This window comes from Watersipora subatra, chromosome 2 (genome assembly GCF_963576615.1).
Source record: "Watersipora subatra chromosome 2, tzWatSuba1.1, whole genome shotgun sequence".
Lineage (NCBI taxonomy): Eukaryota > Metazoa > Bryozoa > Gymnolaemata > Cheilostomatida > Watersiporidae > Watersipora > Watersipora subatra.
In genome coordinates this window covers 11,161,078-11,178,884 of record NC_088709.1, presented here as the reverse complement: position 1 = coordinate 11,178,884, position 17,807 = coordinate 11,161,078, and the positions used below count along the sequence as shown (strand labels likewise).

Sequence of the window (17,807 nt, the reverse complement as noted above, 5' to 3'; positions counted from 1 at the left end):
TTTTGTGCAAATATTTTTATTACCCAGTCATTTATCTGGTGTTTTAATAAAAATATTTATGAGATCGAATCTGATCGCAAACATTATCCAAAAGCCTCTGGAAACGAAAGTAGTGATCTGATAAAGGCAAATGTAGAATATTTTATTGCTGAAGCTCTTGACTGATAAATTCACAAGCCATGAGCATGTATATGCTACCAATGATATACAGCCCGCCAAGGATAGCCGACGGCGCTCATATGGGCGGGGTTTAATGATGGAGCTCTGTTGGGATGAACCCAAACATGGCACCCAAACAAACAAATATGCTGAATAAGACCCTTGTAAATTTACAAATATTATGAACTACAGTGGTTATTTTACTTATCTGTTGAATTCATTTTGTCTTCAAATAAATATAGTATCCCAATATTGTCACCATTATGATCAGTCAGTTGCCATTCGCAAGCATTTGTGATATTAATAGTCACAATCGTAAAATAGCCCAAATTCGGTTTTGTATTTGGATTTTGAGTATGAAAACTACACTGCACAGCTTTGCCTGCTGTCCCATCTTATTGGCCAAGTAAAACAATGTGACAACGATAAAATACTTTGTCATTTTATATTAGGGGTGGCAAAATATTAATCAAAAACTAGGAAAAAAAGGCCGTTGTTCAGGTAATTTCGCCTAAATTATATTCAATATAAGCATATACTACGACCTTTAACAATTTTAAAGTTACTAAAAGTAGGTAATTTGAAATGTTTTATTTTGCATGGTTCTATTATTTTGGTTAGGGATCACCCCTACAATGTAGAAATTCAAGGTTTGCTATCGTGAACCGCGGGGTCTACTGACTGAAGGAGCTAATGAAACGATAACAGCGAGTCGTGTTTTTTAAAACCTAACAAGGCAATGCGATCGCCCCGCGAGAGTCGTGTTTGCTCCAAAACCCAGGCTAGCACAATCCTAACAGAGCTCCATCATTAAACCCCGCCCTTATGATAGCCGTCGGCTATCCTTGGGGGTCTGTATATCATTGATGCTACAGACAGGTGAACTATCTTGAACTTCAGTTCACAACATATAGTGAGGCATGATTTTAGGGCTGGTAAAAAGATCTACGGGTAAATTTATAAAAAGACTCTGATTTGTGTGGTTGCATTTGCTCTATTAATTTCATTTTCTCACTACCATGAGGGTGTATAAGAAGCGTTTTCTATTAACAAGTAAACCAATTCATAATAACATCAATTTAAATAATAATAGTGAGTAAATATAAGAGGTGAGTCACGGCATTACTCGATAATAGAGATTAATTTAAAATCGGAGATACAAAGGTTGTGAATAAGGTTGCATAGACGTTCTCCCAGTCTTTTTTAGCAAATAGAAGATCAGTTGTCAAAAGTTGAAGACAACCAAATGTCATGTTAAGACACTCAGTCGAATATCTTGACAAATCAACTGACCGAATAGGTCATGCCTTATAGATGCCAAATTGTCAGACAAGTACTCATCTGCTTTTCCTCTGGTGAAACGTTACTTATATATGTGTAAGTTATGTAATGTTTGAAGGTTTTTGCTCAATTGACACACCCAATGCAAATAGCTTGCATGGCCACCTATTTGATGCACGGGTTTATGTTCAGTTTTTCACTATTTACCATCATTGGCTGTAGATTGTGTCTCTATAGCACCAGTGCAGTCTTCTGTGTTGGAACTTGGAGGAAATATTCGTGTGACCTCCCAATAACTTTCAGGTTTGTTTCCTGTTGGCTGTTTGTTAATGATAGCTCATTGTTACCAGCTCACCAAATTGTTTGGTGCGCAAGTAGCATTGATATCAAGGCACCTAAAGACATCAAAGAACTTCTTGTTGCTTTGGGTTAAAAAGTTGCAGGGACAATTTGTGATTGCTGTTTAAATGAGCCAACCTTGAGGTTACAATTCTATGTATGGACAGACATGGACACTTTGATAATCTGTTTGTCCAATCAACCTATGGTCTGCTTGTTTTACAAAATAATGATTCTATAGAAATGCATGTATCTTATGCTTGTGATATGGTGTGAAAATATATATTTTATCCAAATGGTCAGATATTCCATAAGCACTCATTCGATAAGTGTCTGGCAAAACACATGTTTCATTTTATCTTTTATAATCAGAGTTTATTGGTCTACATGTATCAGGGCATACAAAAAATTATTTATCATAATAATGAAATATAATAAAATTCATTTATTTACTAAAAACTTATCTATTAGATACTCATAAATTCGTAACATTGTTTTCAGTGTTTATTAGTAACAATCTTTCTTGTTTTATGACCAAAATATTATGTTGTAGTAGTAGTTGAGCCAATTATTTGCACAACCAATCACATGTAGATCTCTCTACTAGTTTTTTTCTGTAAGCTACGATTTCTACTTATTTTTTGCATTGCTGGTTATAGCACAAATACTACGTTCTTCAAATCTATTGCCGTAAGATATGAGTGACCCAACTGATGAGAAGTTTGAAATACGAGGAAATCTGAGAAAAAAGTTTGGCATTAAGATATGGAATGAATTTGAGATCCAAGCATACGAGACAGTTTTTGATGCAGCTGCTAGGTAGACCAGGTAGGTAGGCTAGGTTTTTGATCTAGCTAAGTATACAAGAGGCCGCTTACAAAAACAGCATCGCTCGGTTTGTCTCTTCAGATTGAAAAGGATTAAAAAAGGCCGGCTAAAAGGTGAAAGCGAGTCTAAAAGCGATGCAAAAAATTCATTCTGGAAGAAGGAAATAGAAAGAAAACAAAATTGAAATTAAGTATAGTCTATCATAAAAAATTATTTTTTGTGCATGAACAGCAAGCTAAAATTATTTAAGATAAATTTAAAGTTTATGTTATGTTAAGTAGTGTCACAAAAGTGTAGGGTACCGGATGTCTTGCTGTCATATCTCTCTTACACACTTGTTACACTCGTCTTCATCTCTCTTACGCTGCCTGTTGGTACAACTCCACGTAGATGGGCTGGTGCAATCAGCTAATGTCTAAACAAACTGCTGGTGCCTGAAGAAGCTGGCTGATGCACAATCATATAGGTCATTGCTGGTGTATTCCAATCTATTAGTGCAATCTGATCATGCTGGAACAAAGCATAGTTACTTGACAAAGATAACAGTAAGCGAAGAGCTTGTACTGCTGTGTAAAAGTTTAAACATGATCCATCTCTAGAGCCAGACATTAACTTATAGGATGCGTGGTCAGAGCCTAAACGTGAACAGTGATTGTGAACACTCTGATTATTGGTTAAGTTTTAACAAAACTACTAATTAGAAAAAGAAAGCACAAGTGATAAAATGTCTACTCCACCTAGTTTACAAGATTTAAACAAATATAAGTTGATGGCAAACTTTAGCAACTATGCAGATACATGTATATAGAAGTGTTGATACAAAAATGAAATGAGTGACTGAATGAACAGTTACAGTAATGAATTTTACTGTAACTAGTTAAGTCATAAAGACTTGGTGTTGTGGAGTGCAGCCAAGGACATGTTCAGGCTGAACAGAAATGTTGAACAAGCGTTCACATACAGTATGGCTTTATATAGTCTATTAGTAGCTGATGTAGTCATGTAGCTTGTGTGGTGGCCACTTTATCTTGATGGATAGTTGATGAATAACCTTTGTTGTTGTATTTACTGGTAGAATATCTTTCTGACTCTCCATCTTGGGTTCACCTTCAGCCACCGAAGTCGATACTTTATTTTTCCTAGAAGGTGGAGTTCCGCACTAGTATGCTGGTCAGATCTTAATCACTCTCTTTTTTTCTGTACAGATTATCTTCCGGCTCCACTAGATATGACCTAACAATCAGTGGTTGGGCTACTCTGGATATAAAAACAACTCAACTAGCTTAATACTTCTAAACTCTCTAACAGACTTAAACTTGCTCTCGTATAACGCATTTACAACAGCCAATAAATTCAGCTGCTGCAGCTCAGTTATGCCAGGAAAAATCATTCTCAATCTTTCCACTAGCTAAACCTCAGCATTAAGAGTTCTGTGTGTACTTTTCATATAAACTATCGCCATTCCAACTACGTTCAACTTACTACCAACAGCTTTTACTAAAGCTGTTGATGGCTTCTTCAACTGCAACTCTAACCTATAGTCTGTTCTTTCAGTTGCTACCCAAACTTAGCACCAGTATCAAACGTAAACTTAACAGACACTCCATTAACTTTCAAATGCAGTAAAATTCTTGGGCTTAGTCATTGGTTTTCAGCTTCTGCCCCTACTGCTGTTCACACTATCGCCATGGCTTTTAGGAAATGAATTTCTATCACTTTTACAGTCACTGTACCTGTCTCCATATGTATTTGGGTCGCTTCTCATACTGTCCATTTCTCTGGTAACTAGGATACCTTCTACGAATATGCCTGTCCATACCGTAATATCTGGATCTACTTCACTTATCCCTTGAACCACAAGGGCTGTCTCTGCCCCCATCTCTCACCCTACTGCGATCTTAACTGTCATACCTCTCATAACTGCTGTTACAGCTACCTCTTTGCTTACTGCCTTGATTTCTTTGATAACTCATTACCCTACACCCATTGTTCAGACAACAGACTTCATCTATCTAGGCAGCACTGTTTCAAGCTCCTCCAGGATTGACAAAGAATTTCGTAACAGAATGGGAAAAGCAAGCAGTGCTTTTGGCAAACTCCGGGACAGTTTGTGAACAACACCCATGTTTCCATAAAAGCAAAGTGTAAAGTCTACCGCGCAGTGATGCTATCAACAATACTGTATAGATCAAAAAGCTGGATAGTATACAGAACTCAGGTAAAGAAAGAACATGCGTAGATGATGGGACAACTGAAGGACATTATGAGGATAAAGCGGTACAACAAGGTTACAAACGAAGAAGTTCTTAAACGTGCTAGCCTGCCTACAATAACCGACATCCTTGTCGAAAAGAACCTTCGATAGCTTGGCCATGCACACAAAATGGAGAAAGACAGACTCCCCAGAAAACTGTTTCACTCACAGCTCTGTGAAGCAAGGAAAAATCGGGATAGGCCTGAACTCAGCTTCAAGAATGTAGCAAAACGAAATATGTCCTGGAAAAACATAGTGTTGGTAAACAACAACAGACAACAGACTGTCTTGGAGAGCCGCAAACAAAACAAAGCCATAGTACAGTCTTGGTCGCTTCGACTGACTGCAAGAGCGAGAACGCCCCATCCAAGCAGTTTTGCGATAAATGACCTTGTTACCTGGAAGTAAAACATTGAATGGTGTGTCAACTCATCATCTCATTGTCACTATGCTTGCATTTGTATCAAACTACCTCTACTACGCTTTCTACTACCTGCTTTATATCTAGAGACCTCTCCTCACTATTGCTTCTATACCTCCTACTGTTCCTATACTTACTGCATTCTTAACTCCTTAAGTACTTCATCTCGACTAACACTTGCCTCATCACAACTATCTCGATAATACTCTCTACTGTCTTTAGGACTATCTCTAGGAAAATATCCACCTCCATAATCGTACCTTATATCTCTATCTCTAGGGTACGAATGCCTTCCTTTGCTACCTTCGCTACTTCCTTCCTAATCTCACTTCTCAGGTCACCTTCATCACTCTCTGTTCTCAAAAACCTGTCAAAATTATTTGTCATCTCATGAGCCCTCTATGCCTTATTCAACATATTGTATGTCAAATCAGCACTCTTTATCAAGTTTCTACTTACTACTTTATCTCTCAAACCATTATCTGCCACAGTTAGAGCAAACCTTACTCTCTCTAAATTATTAGTGATTTCCGCACGTCTATTCAAGATTAACAACCCATAACAAAAACTCTCTATTGCTTTCACCAAATGCCTGTCTAGCTGTTAGGAAATTATGTGTCGTCAGGAACATGCTCTCCTGTCTACCATTAAACATCTACAAAATGTCTAATCTTTTCATAAATAGAATCCACACCATCTAAATCAAACCCTGCACCTTTTAACACTTCTCTGTCACTGTGTCCAACAGCTGTAAGTAGCAGCAATAACTTAGTTATACATATAATAGGTCATCTATTGCCACCTGCACCTTCATAACCTCTCCTCTCAACTGCCCTCTCGATACAAAAATTCATCTCCTCCACAAATCTCTCCCACAAATCATCGCCATGCTTACCGAAAACCCCTTTCCGATAAATGAACTCCACCACTTACACCATCACAACAAATCTATGCTAGACCTCCAAAATGCACTTTACTCTTTACCTCTTATTTCTCCTTCTTTTGATTCTCACCTCCTCCTACATTTTTGCGAATAACAAATTGAATCAACTCACCAGTACCTCTTCAACACTGACACTAAAAAGTTTCGACCCCTTTACAGCTGCGACAACTTGCCTTCACCCGACACTTCACCTTCTTCTACACCTCACCTGCATGCCCGTTAAAGGGTACCGGCAATCGATAAACTTTATACTCCACCAGTAACTTCACTCTTTCATTATTGATTGCTAAGAAAAATTAAACTTTTGTCAGCTGTGCCCTGTTGTATGAAGATATAACCTTACATGTGTTGTGGCAAAGAAGGCCTGTCTGTTTTCTTCACCCGCTTTTATACTGCATAATACTACTTAATCTCCTGGCTTTATCCCCTAATTGTAACTGTTGTGACTACCTTCAACTGCGTGACATCAAACGTCAAAGTAGCCTAAGTCCCGCAAATCCTATCATGCAACACCTCTATTAATGGTAACGGTTCTCCATAAGTATGTAGACACCAACCACTGAGCTTGAGTCCAATGATTGTTTATTGTCGAGCATAGAACACTCCTAGCTGCTAATCTCACCAGTCCCGAATTTCTTGTACATGCAATTGGTTACATTTTAGCATAGTTGTGCTAACCAGCGCACCATAACAGTATCTGTCTTGCAGCGAGCATTAATGCAGATATAATGGATGTGAGTTAATAATCTTTTATTTAGTTGATAACAAAATGTCTCGATTTGCAGGCATATTATCAAATACAATGGAAACTGTAAAAGCATCCTGAATACAATATAGCAGTGAACAATTTAGCAGTGAACAATTCATGTTTAGTTTATGATTATTTGTGAGAAAAATTAAAAAAAATTTAAAGAACTTGATGGCTTCAAATAAATTATGTGGGATAACTTATACAAAAATAAATTGATTGATACTACATTGTATATACAAGTGTTCATGCCTTATGACTAGATTCTCTATAAGTATTGATTGTGGCTAGGTCGATTGTTAATTAATAATTGGATGACTATTATATGGTCTGTATCATCTGTCTGTGTGAGTATCATCGATGTTCACCTTTATCGTCTATCTACAGTGTGTTAATTATGTTTTCAAATGAGTCGACTGCTTTCTTGTACAAATTCAAGCAGATGTTGATAGTTGTGAGAGTTAGGGAATTTTTTTTCTTAGATTGGTGTAATTGCAGCATCTGTATAGGTAATGCTCTAGTGTTTCATTCTCATTCAGGCATGTGCATGTTGGTGTATATGTTAACTTGAGTTTATACAGGTGATATTGTAAGGTTGTATGGCATGTGAAGTGCCTGGTTAAAATTGATAGTTGTCTTCTTGGTAACATAAGAAGAATAGGGATTTACTTCAGGTGTTCTACTTCTAGGTCCTTTAATGAGCCAGTAGAGCAGTGTCCTATTATTAGATGAGTTCTCTATCGGCGTTGCTGATCATTATTTAGTTGTTTTTGTATAGTGGATTTTCTAAAATGACTTGATGACATGTCCGCTATAGTTGTGTTTCTACCAATCAGGTTTACAATGTGAGAATGTATCTTATTTTCAAGTTTGCTTTTTGTAGATAAAAAGGTTTTTGCAAAATAGCTCTGTGCTATTTCCATTCTGCAGTAGGTGTATATGTCTCTGGAGCTTAGAGGCTCAGCTGTAGGTATGTTTATGATATATTGGAGTGCTTCCTTCGAGGGGTTAGTCTTTGCACCCACCATGTCTTTCAAACAGCTAAGGAGAGATGTCAGCTTTTTTGTCCCATATAAAACTATTATAAAACACTTTGGGCATTCTGGTTGATTCTAGTATCTGTTTAGAATAGTATGGCTTTAACCCTACATTGATGAAAGAAGAAAGTCTCCATTTCTTGGCCAATACCGGTTTTGCTTCTTCTCATTGTGTGTTGAATGTTATCTTAGAGTCTAGGGTTAGACCTAAAACTTTAGTTGAATTGGTGATGTTTATGTTTTATCCGCTGACTTGAAGTTGTTTTGGGTTGCAGTTAAACCGGATTGTATCTGACTTGGAACGGTTTGCTTTCTTGCGCCATTGTTCTAGCCAGTGTGTAAGCTTTAAGCAGTTACTTTCCATTGTTTTATATAGTATAGTTATATATATATTATATAGTTATTATATTGTATAGTTTTGACGCCATCAATTAAATTTCGTACGCTCGCAACTTTCTCACTTGAATACATAGTACGTACTTACTTAGTACGTTTCGACACGTGAGCTTAACTAGACATATTTATGTATCGATTCGCCGTTTTTGTCAACGTAAATTTGACATGATTTTCGTCAAACATTAGGCTTTCCGCGAAATTCGTTACGTACGAGTTAACACAAGAATTTAAGCTACGCCGAAAGTTTCATCGTGCGTCCAATTGGTCAATTATTTGAATGGACACTGTTCATTCGTCTTTGTTTTTCGTGCTGGTAGCAGTAACTTTAGTCGAACATTTATGCAAAACGTCAATTTTATGACTACTACCGAAAAGACTAATTGTACCTGCTGAGTATATAATCGATTAATTACGAGCGCTCGTCGAAGGCTCGTTAACTGTCTAGTCTAAATCGAGAACGTTGGTTATGCGACAATTTTTTTTTATTGTAGCTGGTGGAGTGTTGCGTGCGACGGAAACAGTTGTCATCGAGCAATAATAAGTGATTTAACAACATTTGAGTCTTTATAAATTAACTTTCAATACATAGGTTGTAGCAAAGTTATTTCGTTTTGTTTGAACAACATATATGTTTCTATTTTGTAGTATTCAAGGCTTATTTTTCTTAACATTTTAGACCCACAGTGGCGCTTCGTTAATTCGATCGGCACACTTATCTAGCTTTACGTTCGCGACAAAACTGACTTGGTAGCAACCTTTTTATTGTAAAAGCAAAATTTATATACCAACTACCAGTAAACGACTAGGTGCTTAGTAGAGCAATAATAAATTTGGTATATTTGCTTGTATTTATGTGGACGTATGGGTCAGGATAAAGTTGAACCATTGGCTAGTAATCAATTGATAAGACTTGCTTTGAATCGAACTTTAAGCCATCATTTTTGTTACGTTCAGGTAATTAAAGGTGTCGCGTTCAGGGATGACAAGAAAAGGCTTGACACTTTGTAATCCGCGTGAATGCGCCTAATCGATTGGAGTTTTATGTTTTACCATAATTTATGATTTTAGCACTATTTGTATAGAGGTTGTAAACAACTAATTCCATTTATTTGATGGTCAACGGGCATCAGTGTATCATTGCTATCAATCTGTTAGAACGGCTGGAACAGATCTGCCAACCCACGAGTGGGGCAATGCGTGAGATTTGGTTTTGGGGCAATTGATGTATTGTGATGGAAACCTGCAGTACCATCTCCTTTTTGGTTATTATCATTAGAGTTGTGTTCTCTTGTGTTATTTTATATAGTCACGCCCCTAGAGGAGGTTGGCCTTAGCCACCTCATTTGCATATTCTGTTATATTTAAGGCCGTGTTTATCGGCCTAGAAGTTGTTCAATACATGCTTTGCATTTGGACCCACACTCTTCTGTTACCTTGCGCAATAACAGAATCACACTGAGCACTTATTTACTCCAAGCCTCAGTCTACGGACTGTGCTTTGGGAGTAGAGTATAGAAACACTGTCGACCCCGGTCGACCTCAGGTCGACCTTGTCGAACGAGCATAATATCACTCAGGGAGCAATTCCCCGTGTAAGGTGGTTGTAGTAGACCGGTGGTGTAAGCCGACTGAGTCGCCTCCGCGTGTTGGTCAACGGGCAACACTTACACGGCCCCTGTGGAAGGTGAATGCAGACCGGTAGAGTAAGCCGACCCAGGTCGCCTCTACGTGTTGGTCGCTGGATCCAACACACTGGTGGCAGCGGTGGGATGACCACGGACTTCTAAGATAAACCTTGTAACCATGCCAAGCAGCCGACGGAGTGCTACCAGAGATCTGGCTGAGGCAGAGTTACACCAGGTCGACCAGATTGGTCAACTGACAGAGGCTATCACTAGAGCCTTACAGATACCCCGAGGGGGAGCCAACTTCAAGCCTCCGAAGTTCGATGGGAGTGAGGATGTAGAGCTATTCATCTCCCAGTTCGAAGAGGTCGCGGAAGCAAATGAGTGGAGTGAGAAGGCCACGCTCCTCCACCTGCGGGAGACCCTGAAGGAAGGAGCCAGAGGATGCAGCCGAGGGGACTCACCTGCCTCCATCTTCTCGGCTTTACGCATGAAGTACGGGCTCTCCCCGAGAGAGGCTAGGAGTAAACTCCACCTAAAAAGAGAACCCAAGACGAGTCTCCAAGAACATGCCACAGAGATGGAGCGTCTGGTGAAAATAGCATACGCTGACCTCCCAGAATCCTACCAGTCCAGTATGGCCATGGATGCGTTTTCTCTGACACTGGGAAATACGCCCCTCCAATGCCACCTGTTAGCGATGAAGGCACAGAGCTTGGAGGAAGCAGTGCAGGCGGGGAACGAGTTCCTGCAAATCCAGCCCACTCTTCCTCGACCTGGTGCCCGACCCCTAATAATGACGGTGGAGGAGGAAGAAGTTACCCCCGCTACAGTCGCCCCCGTCCATTCGGAACCCCCATCAGCCACCTTGAACGACGTCCTGATGGCTATAAAGGGGTTAGCAGATGGACTGAGGGAAGGGAAGCTGTTGGGACAACGGGGAGTGGACAAAAGGGGACCAAATTGTTGGGGTTGCGGCCAGGCAGGGCACATCCAACGCCGGTGCCCCCAAGCCCCCCAAGGACAACGGCCTCAAGTCACGAGGCCGGGAAACGGTTACCATCCACAGCAGTAGGGGGAAGTACTGACTGTGGATCAAATATACCCTTGCAAGGACAGTGGCAACAGCCACGACGGACTAGGCGACGCAGGCTCCCCCCCTGCTCGCCACCGGTCCCCTTGCATAACCAATATCAACCCTTACCTGAGTGTGCAGGTCTCCCACTCTCAGAAGCCAAGGACGAAACCTACGTCTGGCCAAAGCCGTCTCGGCCTTCCAAGAAGGGCCCCCAGAGGACTAGCAAAGCCAGACGGACCCACGGAGACGAATCATGGAAGCCGCATAATAGCAGCTATTTCTTGCCAGGTCGCATCGGAGGTCAATCCGTCCAATTCCTCGTGGACACCGGGTGTACCTCTAATTTGTTGGGACGACATGTCTTTGAGCGGTTACCTAAAGACGTCAAAAGCAAATTGGAGGTCCGGGAGGACTATGGGCAAATGGCAGATGGTACCCGGCTGCAGTTCCACGGACTCATCACTCTCCCGGTCAGAGTCAGGAGTGTCCAGGTTACTGTGTCTCTCGTGGTGTGTGCCCTGAAGGAGGATGCCATCCTGGGCATGCCTTTCCTGGTCGACCACCACTGCGAGATGAACTTCCAGCAACCCACGTTGGTGTTAAATGGACAGAAGTTGACGTGCACTGACCGAGAGGGTCGACCTCTGACAAGCAGCGTACAGGTAATGCGAGCCACAACGCTTCCCCCTCGAACCGAGGTCCTGGTTGCCGGACGTCTCACGTCCTCCTCCTATCAGCCAGTCGGGTTAATTGAGGGAACGAAGAACGGATATATGGTGGCCGCCAGCCTACACCAACCCGGTGAGAAGGGGAGAGTGGCCATCCGTTGTATGAACCCCACCGACCATCCCGTCAGTGTGACGGCAGGAACGGTCGTGGGGCAATACACTGGGGTCGGGCCGGACGAAATAGGGGCCCCCTGGACAGCGAAGGGGGAAGCCGAGGTTTCCAAAGAAACTCCCCCTCCTGTCTCCAATGTACCACCCCACATGCTGGACCTGCTCCGACAGGCGGCACCACATTGCTCGTCCCCTACCGAGCACCGAAGAATGAAAGACCTCTTGACCCGTTATGCGGATGTATTCAGCCAAGGGAGCGAAGACATGGGGCGTACCACCCTGGTACAACACGAGATCCCCCTCCTCCCAGAGGCACAACCCATCCGTCAACACCCGTACCGTGTAGGACACGAGAAGGAAGCCGAAATCGAACGACAGGTTTCGGCCCTGGAAAAGCAAGGCATGATTGAGCCCGCTCACGGGGCCTGGAGCTCTCCGGTGGTCTTGGTGAGGAAGAAGGACGGGGCGTGGCGATTGTGTGTAGACTATAGGAAACTTAATAGTGTCACTCGCCAGGACGCCTACCCCCTCCCCCGGATTGATGAGAGCTTGGACGCCTTGTCTGGCAGTAGGTTCTTCAGTACCTTGGACATGATGAGCAGGTACTGGCAGGTACCCCTCTCCGCCGAGGCCCAGGAGCGGTCGGCATTCGCCACACGCAGTGGGTTGTGGAGGTGGAAGGTGCTCCCCTTTGGACTGACCTCCGCCCCAGCTACCTTCCAGCGGCTGATGGAACGTGTCCTCCAAGGGCTACACTGGAAAACCCTGCTGCTGTACCTCGATGACATCATCGTCATGTCAGCCGACTTCTCCAGTCATGTCACTAGGCTCGCCGAGGTGTTGGAACGATTGAAGCAGGCCGGGCTGAAATTAAAGCCCTCCAAATGCAGCTTGTTCCAGACCCAAGTCAAATACCTGGGCCACATAGTCAGCAACACAGGGGTGGCTACCGACCCTGAAAAGATTCAGGCTATAAGTGGATGGGCAGCACCCCAAGATGTGACACAGCTAAGGTCATACTTGGGTACCACTGGGTACTATCACAGATACGTGCCGGACTATGCCTCGGTCGCCAAACCTCTCACCTTGTTGACCAGCGAAGGGGTCCCCTGGAAATGGGGAGAAGAGGAACAGGAAGCTTTTCTTAGGCTCAAATGGTCGCTGACACACGCTCCAGTACTGGCATATCCCGACCCCTCCTTGCCCTACGTACTAGATACTGATGCTAGTAATGTAGGGACTGGGGCTGTGTTATCCCAGGTCCAGCAGGGCACGGAGCGACCCATAGCCTACTATAGCAAGACCCTCTCCTCCGCCGAACGCAATTACTGCGTAACCAGAAGGGAGCTACTGGCAGTGGTACAAGCTGTCCGGCATTTCCGGCCCTACCTATATGGCAGAGAGTTTACCATCCGAACCGACCATGCCTCCTTGGTTTGGTTGCACCGGAGGAAGGAACCCTCTTGCCAGGTGGCCCGGTGGCTGGAGAGTCTGGCCGAGCACAAGTACCGAATTATCCATCGAAAAGGCGATAAACACGGGAACGCCGATGGATTGAGTCGACGACAGTGCGTCGACTGCCGGCAGTATGCTGCTATTGAGAAGCGGGATCAAGGGCCAACGAGGTCGCAAGTATACGACTCCCTAATAAACCCAGGAACGAATTGGGACACTGCGGTGCCAGTGGACCAAGTTCCGGTACAGCCGCCGAGAGGCGTCGGAACATCCAGTCCCAACCCCCGCCAGTTGGATGAGGATGAATGGCCTCAACTACCTGGCAACAGACCGGCTTTAGGGCACGGCCCCCCGACTCTCACACCAACCAGTCCAGTCCCGGTACGGCTGCCGGGCGGGGCAGGAACACCTAGAGTGTTGGACCACCCTCCCAGAAGACCTCAGGATCCTCAGTCACAAGCCGTCAAGATAACTGGCGAAACCAAAAATTTGGATGGAACTGGTGAAAGTGTAGTCAAAAAGGGTCCAGAACAGCTGACAGTGGTACAAACCTCGCTGGACGAAGTACGGGCGCTACAACAGAGGGCCACTACCGACCTAGGGGTCATTTACCAAGCCGTCAGGGACCGGAAAGGAGTGGAAGAAGCCGTGCTACGAGTGGGCAGCCCCGAGCTGCAACGATTGGCCCGGATGTTTCACCAGCTCCAGCTCGACGAGTCGGGCGTGTTGACTCTCCATCTTACCCAGAATGGGCGAGAAAAGGTAGTGGTGGTATGCCCGAAAACATTGAGACAGGAAATCCTGTGGAAAGCCCACGAGCAAACACACTGCGGGGTGGAGAAGACCTTGAAACGCGTCCAATTGGACTGGTATTGGCCGGGTATGGCCGGAGATATCCGGAGAGCAGTCCTCTCTTGCGAGGTTTGCCAGAGGGCCAAAACAGGAAAGGGGCGGACCTCCGGGAATAGACAACGGCTGTACGCCGGGAGGCCGTGGCAACGCCTAGCCGTAGACTTGGTGGGACCCCTGCCTCCGACCCCTCGTGGAAACAGTTGGGTGTTGGTGCTCACTGATCACTTCACTAGGTGGTCAGATGCGTTAGCCATCCCCGACGCTACAGCCCCAACGGTAGCCCAGATCCTAGACGAAAGGGTATTTAGTTACTTCGGGCTACCCGAGATTATCCATACCGACCAGGGGAGCCAATTTGAATCCTCATTATTCCAGGAGCTATGCGACTTGTGGGGAGTCGATAAGTCTCGGACCACCCCGTACCACCCCGAAGGGAATGGGGTGGTCGAGAGAAACAATCGTGTGTTGGGTGACTCCCTACGAGCTCTCTTGCTGGGCAGAGGACAGGAAGATTGGGACCAGCTACTGCCACAAATCATGAGGACGCTGCGAGGGTTACCACACTCCGCGACTAAAGAAACACCCAATTATCTGATGTTGGGTCGGGAACTACGTCTTCCTGACCAATTGCAGTATGGGAATAGACTAGAATCATTCGCAAGCATACATGAGTATGTGCAGACTGTCCACGACCGGTTGATACAAGCCCATACTCTCCTCCGAGATAGGCAAAAAGATATTGTGTCAACCGACGCGAGAGAGCCTCCGTTATTCAATGAGGGTGACCTCGTGTGGTTGCTAAGCAAGCGGCGGAGAAGAGGGGAAAACCCGAAGCTAGCGGCCAAGTACTTGGGGCCCTATCGCGTGTTGAGGAGTCACGAAAACCACACTTACGAGATAGAGAGGTATGGACAGCGATCTATCCAAGCAGAGGGAAGGTTACGACTCTGTCGCCCCAGTCCGGTGCAACAAGGACGAGCCCCAGTTGAAGTCGAGCCTGCTCGCCGTCCCAACATGAGGGGCCGACCCAGAAGGCAAATCGCACGAGGAAACGATAACCCAGAAGTAGTTATTTCAGAGTTGCCCCTGCCTAGCCAACTAACGGAGTTGCGAATACCTCAGTCGCCAGGAAGGTCAGAAGCCCTTCGAATTCCCAGGAGGGACCCCTTGGTTCCCCCAGGGGAGCACAATCCTACCTTGACGATTGACCCCGACCCTGGCGACGAGTCGATACCCGAGGAAGAAAGAGCCACAGAAAATATGGGAGCCCAGGCTAGTGATACCGGGGCTGGAGATGCACCACGGCCCCAACGAATCAGGAGGCCTCCCGCGTACTTGGCCGATTACGACACTAGCACCGTCCAATCGGGAGAAGCCCTCGGAGTTCAAGGTCAGAAGGCGGCCATTTTGGGTCCCAGACAGAACGCGCTCATTACTTGTTACCAACTCGAGGCGCACACACCTATATCTTTTCTCAACATGGAAGTCACCAAAGAAACCGTGAAGAAGTCGGCACCGATTATCGGAGCTTTACCCCTGTTGCCAGAAGTAAAGATCCTGCCACTGGAGCTCCACCCAGCGCCGGGTGAAACCCTGGACGACTCAGAAACGGATTCTTTAGATAATCACGTTCCACACCCCCCACTACCAACCAAATGGATTGCGGCAGAGACAGCTAAAACGATCTCGAAACTATGTCGAGAGAAAGGTACTAACTGTCCATTGTGCCAACAACTACTCTCTACCCCTCGACGGCGCAGAATCCACATCGCCCAGCACTTTACACGCTTTTTCTGCAAATGTGGGAGAAATTCTACATCTCGAGATACTATTGCCAAACATCAGGCTCGGATCAAGGATGCCGAAGTAAGGAAGGCGCACGGTGGAAAGGGAATTACTATATACGAGGTCGACCGAGATAGCTACCCGGCCTGGAGCAAAAAGGTACAATTAAATAATCCTCCGGCCTTTGAAAAGCCTATACCCTACGGGCCAATTAAAACCAAGCCACCTACACGAAGAGGACCTCCGGCACCTCTCCCCTCTCCCCCGAAGAAGAAGTGGTACAGTCCGCCTAAGCTGGAACGACCGGTCCCAGCTCCTAGAAGGTTGACGACAATAGGCAGCATCCAGAGCCGGCTGGGGGACGTACGACCCCGGGTTACAGTGGACGCTTTACGAGAAGAGGCCTCCAACCTCCGACGGGCGGCTCGTCGCCTGGAGGACCTGGCAAATCGCATGTCGACCTCCTAGATGACCCGGTCGACATGATTTATCCGTATTTCCCTTGGTATTTAGTAATTGCGGTTTCTCATATTATTATATTCCCTTTTCTTTGTCTGTTTTGTTGTAGCTAGTTGGTGTGTTCCTATATTTCTTGTGTTTTTTTTCTTTTCTTGTGGTTTTTTTTTTTATATATATAGCCGGTAGTCGTCTATAGGGGCGGCGTGTGTGATGGAAACCTGCAGTACCATCTCCTTTTTGGTTATTATCATTAGAGTTGTGTTCTCTTGTGTTATTTTATATAGTCACGCCCCTAGAGGAGGTTGGCCTTAGCCACCTCATTTGCATATTCTGTTATATTTAAGGCCGTGTTTATCGGCCTAGAAGTTGTTCAATACATGCTTTGCATTTGGACCCACACTCTTCTGTTACCTTGCGCAATAACAGAATCACACTGAGCACTTATTTACTCCAAGCCTCAGTCTACGGACTGTGCTTTGGGAGTAGAGTATAGAAACACTGTCGACCCCGGTCGACCTCAGGTCGACCTTGTCGAACGAGCATAATATCACTCAGGGAGCAATTCCCCGTGTAAGGTGGTTGTAGTAGACCGGTGGTGTAAGCCGACTGAGTCGCCTCCGCGTGTTGGTCAACGGGCAACACTTACACGGCCCCTGTGGAAGGTGAATGCAGACCGGTAGAGTAAGCCGACCCAGGTCGCCTCTACGTGTTGGTCGCTGGATCCAACACAGTATCAATGATAGCATATATAAAATTTTTGAAATTGGGGCAAAAATCTCACGCATTTTCATTTTTTCTTTGGGGTGATTGCGTGAGTCTCACGCCCAATGCGTGAGAGTTGGCAGGTATGGGCTCGAATGCTTTACAGTCAGATAACTGCGCTGTTTTGCATAGTAAGCACGTGTGCGCTATCTGCATGAGAAAAGTAAACCACATATTTGTCACTAGATCTCATCATTGACTCTCAGATGATATTTACATCCCAATTCAAATTCTTTATAATCAGTATCGATGAAAAAGGATTTTATAATAACAACCCTGTTATGCACTTACATAACAATACGTTTTAACAATACATAGGTAAAAAACAACAAAACATCACAATAACTATCAAATTCAAGTAGTTTGTACACTTGAGGTGAAATGAATCACTCATCCACAATTATTCTATTTAATAAAAGTGATCATATTCTTTGCAGCTTTAAAACACTGTAAAAATGGTCTAAACATTACGATAGTACCATCTCCTGGTAACAAAATTCTCGTCTAGCAGTTATGTGTACTTTTGAAAAAATAACCCAGCTTCTG

The 17,807-nt window shown here is 44.4% G+C and overlaps 1 protein-coding gene across 2 annotated transcripts in view; it reads left to right on the top strand.

Annotated features, from left to right (window-relative positions):
• Positions 1-8,879: 8,879 nt before the first annotated feature.
• The window catches only part of LOC137388818 (polypeptide N-acetylgalactosaminyltransferase 13-like), a 32,131-nt gene continuing 23,203 nt past the window's right edge, over positions 8,880-17,807 (top strand). Inside the window, exon 1 of one of the 2 annotated variants that reach the window (XM_068075274.1) lies at positions 8,880-8,947. The gene's annotated coding sequence lies outside the window, so the exon portion shown is untranslated. Of the gene's footprint in view, positions 8,996-17,807 lie in introns of both variants that reach the window. The other variant, XM_068075273.1, reaches the window with a different exon arrangement.